Source organism: Nicotiana tabacum, chromosome 5 (assembly GCF_000715075.1).
Source record: "Nicotiana tabacum cultivar K326 chromosome 5, ASM71507v2, whole genome shotgun sequence".
Lineage (NCBI taxonomy): Eukaryota > Viridiplantae > Streptophyta > Magnoliopsida > Solanales > Solanaceae > Nicotiana > Nicotiana tabacum.
Genome location: NC_134084.1, coordinates 127,172,136 through 127,178,135, shown reverse-complemented (window position 1 = coordinate 127,178,135; position 6,000 = coordinate 127,172,136).

The window sequence follows — 6,000 nt, the reverse complement described above, 5'->3', positions numbered from 1 at the left end:
CAAAATATGTCATCAGCTTCCCAATTATACAAAATGAGATCTGACTAGTGCATCCAAATGGTGTAGTCAGCGAGGAACAAGCGCGAGGCCAGTGTCAAGAAAATATCCCCAGCAAAAGGGAATTGACAAAAGGATTGACGAGTGTCAAAAGGGATATCCTTGCCAAAACCAAAGTTATAAACCTCAAGGCCAAAGCCAGTGGGAAAATCAAGGAGAGCAATGAGCATGATTTGGGAAATTCATACTAGGACTAAAAGGTCGGGGAAATGCCAGCTTCCGAGTTATGTCACAAAAGAAGACGGATATCCCCAGCAGGAAGGGATTATCCCCAGCACATAATATCATCCCCAACAAGCTGTGGAACGCAGAGCAAGGAAGGAGAAAGGGAAAAGCCATCCCAGTAGGGGTATCACAACCAACCACCATGTTTTAAACTAACAAATTTTGTTTGATTTGAAACAGGTAAAGGAAATGGCATTGATGCCAGAAATGCATGCCGCAAGGGATATTATCAAACTGGGGCAGAAAATTTTCCTTCCGCTTAGAAAATTTTCTGGAAGTCAGGTACCCATGCGGGAAAGAATAAAGATAACGCCAGTCTCAAGGGAAGTGGTCTTAGAACCAGTGTTGCCCCCAACATAATAAGTTCTATGGAGGAAGTTGTTCCCCAGCAAAGGGATGAAACTTGAGCTCAGTGAAGCACTAGTTCTGAAAGAATCAGAATCCCCCAACAGTGTTAGCCTCGACAGCGTTATCCCCAGCTGATAACATTTTACCCCCCCCCCCCAACAGGTAAGTAAATAATTCCCCAACAGTGTTATCCCCAGCAAGTATTCGAGGTAAGACATTTTCAAGTCTTAAGGATATTTTGGGTTCATCCGCCCTCGAATAGGATATTTTGGGTTCATCCGCCCTCGAATAGGATATTTTGGGTTCATCCGCCCTCGAATAGGATATTGTGGGTTCATCCGCCCTCGAATAGGATATTTTGGGTTCATCCGCCCTCAAATAGGATATTTTGGGTTCATCCGCCCTCGAATAGGATATTTTGGGTTCATCCGCCCTCGAATAGGATATTTTGGGTTCATCCGCCCTCGAATAGGATATTTTGGGTTCATCCGCCCTCGAATAGGATATTTTGGGTTCATCCGCCCTCGAATAGGATATTTTGGGTTCATCCGCCCTCGAACAGGATATTTTGGGTTCATCCGCCCTCGAACAGGATATTTTGGGTTCATCCGCCCTCGAACAGGATATTTTGGGTTCATCCGCCCTCGAACAGGATATTTTGGGTTCATCCGCCCTCGAATAGGATTTTATTTTCAAAGTTGTTGTTGAAGCCAGGCGCCCACCTGAATAACGAAAGGAATACTTTTCTTGTCTGTCCATTGCATATTTTAGGCGCCCACCTGTATAACAAGGGAATACATTCCACGCCTTTGCCAATAGGAGACGCACTTCCTAAGTCTAGTTCTGCCAATAGGAGACGCACTTCCTAAGTTAGTTTCACCCATAGGAGACGCATTTCCTCCTAAGTTTAGTTTTACCCATAGGAGACGCATTTCCTCCTAAGTTTAGTTTTACCCATAGGAGACGCATTTCCTCCTAAGTTTAGTTTACCCATAGGAGACGCATTTCCTCCTAAGTTTAGTTTACCCATAGGAGACGCATTTCCTCCTAAATTTACTTTTACCCATAGGAGACGCATTTCCTCCTAAGTTTAGTTTACCCATAGGAGACGCATTTCCTCCTAAGTTTAGTTTACCCATAGGAGACGCATTTCCTCCTAAATTTACTTTTACCCACAGGAGACGCATTTCCTCCTAAGTTTAGTTTTACCCACAGGAGACGCATTTCCTCCTAAGTTTAGTTTTACCCATAGGAGACGCATTTCCTCCTAAGTTTAGTTTTACCCATAGGAGACGCATTTCCTCCTAAGTTTAGTTTACCCATAGGAGACGCATTTCCTCCTAAGTTTAGTTTACCCATAGGAGACGTATTTCCTCCTAAATTTACTTTTACCCATAGGAGACGCATTTCCTCCTAAGTTTAGTTTACCCATAGGAGACGCATTTCCTCCTAAGTTAGCATTGAAGTTGGGAGCCCGCCCATATAATAGAGGCATACATTTCTGTCCTTTTACTTTCAGTTCTAGGTCGCCCACCAGTAAAATGCGGGAATACATTTCAGTTCTAGGTCGCCCACCAGTAGAATGCGGGAATACATTTCAGTTCTAGGTCGCCCACCAGTAAAATGCGGGAATACATTTCAGTTCTAGGTCGCCCACCAGTAGAATGCGGGAATACATTTCAGTTCTAGGTCGCCCACCAGTAAAATGCGGGAATACATTTCAGTTCTAGGTCGCCCACCAGTAAAATGCGGGAATACATTTCAGTTCTAGGTCGCCCACCAGTAGAATGCGGGAATACATTTCAGTTCTAGGTCGCCCACCAGTAAAATGCGGGAATACATTTCAGTTCTAGGTCGCCCACCAGTAGAATGCGGGAATACATTTCAGTTCTAGGTCGCCCACCAGTAGAATGCGGGAATACATTTCAGTTCTAGGTCGCCCACCAGTAAAATGCGGGAATACTTTATGTTCTAGGTCGCCCACCAGTAAAATGCGGGAATACTTTCTGTTCTAGGTCGCCCACCAGTAAAATGCGGGAATACATTTCAGTTCTAGGTCGCCCACCAGTAAAATGTGGGAATACATTTCAGTTCTAGGTCGCCCACCAGTAAAATGCGGGAATACATTCATGTTCTAGGTCGCCCACCAGTAAAATGCGGGAATACTTTCAGCTCTAGGTCGCCCACCAGTATAATGCGGGCATACATTTCATAATTTTGCATTGAAGCAACTTTTTAGTCTTGTATTACAGATTTTGGAATCAGTAACCCCACCAGAAGGCGGAAGGTTACAACAGGAATCCCCAGCAGTAAACAATAAAATCCCCAGCACCGGGAAGCGGAAGGTTGCAACAAGAGGTCCCAGCATAAACTCAAGTCCATGTGTCAAAAGGAAGAAAAGCATCAGAAGAAAAGCACCGGAGGAAACACAAGCCGACAAGAAAGCAAGGCAACAAGAACAAATTTTAGTCTAGCCTAGCTTCTTGTTTTCTTTTAAGCACGGTGTAACAAGGAGATCGGTAAGCAGTGATAACAGCATGCAACAGCAGTAACATCGCAGTCCCACGGTAGTCCCAGCTACCAAAAACTTCCCGAACTACATTGACCTGATTCCTGTTTAGCCCAGGATATGTAGGAAACTTTTGAAGCAAAGGTTCGGTCAAATCTTTTTCAAAAAATGCTTCAACGGAATACTCGGATGGGCAAAAATCGCTCGCTTTATCTTTACACGAAAACCCTTCGTGTCTCCGGGCAAAGAGGGGCAGCTGTAAGCACGTGATTTTTGCCCTATAAGAGAATTACTCCCAAAAAATTCAAAAATAAAATGATTTTTCTTTGGTGTGCAATTTTGTGATATTTTGTGATATTTTGAATAATTATTTGTATTTGTCTGTGCGTGTTTATTTGATAAATTAATAAAAAATACAAAAATATGTCGCATTTTGCATGTAGGATTTAATTCTATAGTTGTTAGTAATTAAATTTGTTTTACAAAAATTAAAAAATTACAAAAATAAGCATCGTTTGCATTTTTAGCATTTAATGTCCAAATATACAATTTTATGCTTAATTAATACTTAATTGTGCGTTAATTGTTATTGGGAGTTAATTTGCGCTTTTATAACTTAATTTAATTCTTAATAATAGTTTAAGTATTTTTATAATTTAGTTTTAGAGAAATAAAAGAAGAAAAGAAAGCAAAAATATAAAGAAAGTCGGAATTAGGCATCTTCTTCAATTTCAAGCCACAGGCCCAAAAATTGGCCCAATCTTCCCTACGACCCAGTCCATTTCGAACTGGGTCGACCCAGTCCATAACCCAAAAGACTCAAACCCCATTTGTCTTTCATTTTTACAAAACAAAAACAAAACAAAAAAAAATAAGAGAAGAAAACCCTAAAAATCTAAACCATCCGCCCCCCCCCCCTCCTATCTTCTTCTTCTTCCTCAAGCTCACATCCCTTCCTCCCATGGCAGACCTTCCCCCCTCACACCCCTGCCCCCCTCACGTCAACACACACACAACACAACCACTCTCACCCCTACGACATCCCCTCGCTGCCATGGCTGCGTTTTTCAAGTTCGTCGAGCAACTTCTACGCCACCATTGTTGCCCGTAGTTGCTTCTCCTCCTGCTGTTGCGTTTTCTTCTTCTCCAACACTGCTGCTGCTGCGTTTTTCATCCTTCATGTTGCTGTTGTGTCGTCCAAACAAACCACCACAACTGCTTCCCGCCGCGTCCAGCCATGGACGAGCTTCATCGAGCTCGAACTCGAGCTCCCATGGCTGCCGTTGCATCTTCTCCGACACCGCTGCTGCTACTGTTTCGTGCTGCTGCTCCAGCAGTGTTGCTGCTGCTGCCTTCTGCTTGTGGCGGGCTGCCATTCTTCGTTTTAAACGATGCCAAACGACCACCTTCTTTGGTCGTCCGTTCGTAGTCGTCTTCGACGTCAAGTTATCTTGGTGCGAGATTCGTTCTCGGACAGATTTGTTTACAATCAAAGTTCGTCGTTGATTCATCTCCGGTTAGTTGTTTTTGAGTTTTATTTTTGTCCATATTTTTGTTTGATATTTTCCGGATCCAAAATCGTTAAAGAATTCAATTCTTGTTTTGTTCGTTGTTCATCGTTGAAATTATTTTTCTAGTTTTTTCATGTTCATGTGCTTTGTTAAAATTAATTTTCAGATTTCAAAATAGAAGTTTAATTTGTTGTTTTCATGTTTATTTCATGTTTGTATTATTGTTTAAGTAAGTATTTGTTAGTTTGATGTTTGTTAGATTCAAATTGAAATTTAATCAACTATTTCTTCAATTTGTTTCATGTGTTTATGTATTGTTAGAAATTGTTAATATTGTTAAGTTCAAGTTTAAGTTCATAATTGTTTCTTCGTCGATCTTGTTGTTTGTTTAAAGAATTTAGTTGTATTAAAGGAATATATTGTTTTAATCGTTTAATCCGTCATGTTTGTTGTCTTAAAATAGATTCATTCATGTTCATACTTTGTTTGGATGATCTTGAATCCGAATTTTGTATAGTTTGATTTCTTGTTTACCATTTATGATTATTGCTTGAATTGTTATCATAATCTTGTTTAAAGTTTAATATAAGAATTGTTTGTTGTAATGTTGTTAGAGTTGATTTTAAGTTCAATATGATTGAATTTAGAAATCTTCATACTTTGTTTGTTGTTGTTGTTGAATCCGAAAATAGGATTGTTTGTTGCTAAAATATTGTTCAATCAAATTTTAGTTGCTCTTGGTTGTTCAATTTGTGTTCATGTGATTTGTTGTTGAAATTTTGTTAAAATCATGTTCATGTGATATTGTTGTTATGATGTTCATCCGTGTTCATATTGTTGTTTGAACATTGTTAGAAATTGATCATATTGTCTATATTTTGGTTAAGTTTGATTAATTGATGTGTTATAGCTGATGGGTAGTTTGGTAAATTTGTAATACGTTCAGGGGTAGTTTGGTAATTTCAGTAAGGTCGGAAGGGGTAGTTTAGGAATTGTACATTTTGTAATTGTTTATTTGAAGCATGGGGGACAAAATGAAATGGGGTGGGTTGTGATATGATTATTTAATATAAAGGGGGGACAAGATTTAATTTAAAGGGGAATCTTGCATTATTTTAAATAAAGCATGGGGGACAAAATGAAATGGGGTGGTGTGATATGTTATTTAATGTAATGAGAATGAGTGGGAAGATAATGGGTTTGGTAGAGAAAATGGGTTGATTTTAATTAATGGAAAGATTTTATGAGAGGTGTTATAAGAAGTCTTGAAATCAGAATAAAAAGGGAGGACAAGAGAAATACACAGATAGGAAAAAAACGGGAGAGAGAAACAAATCTGAAAATAAGAGA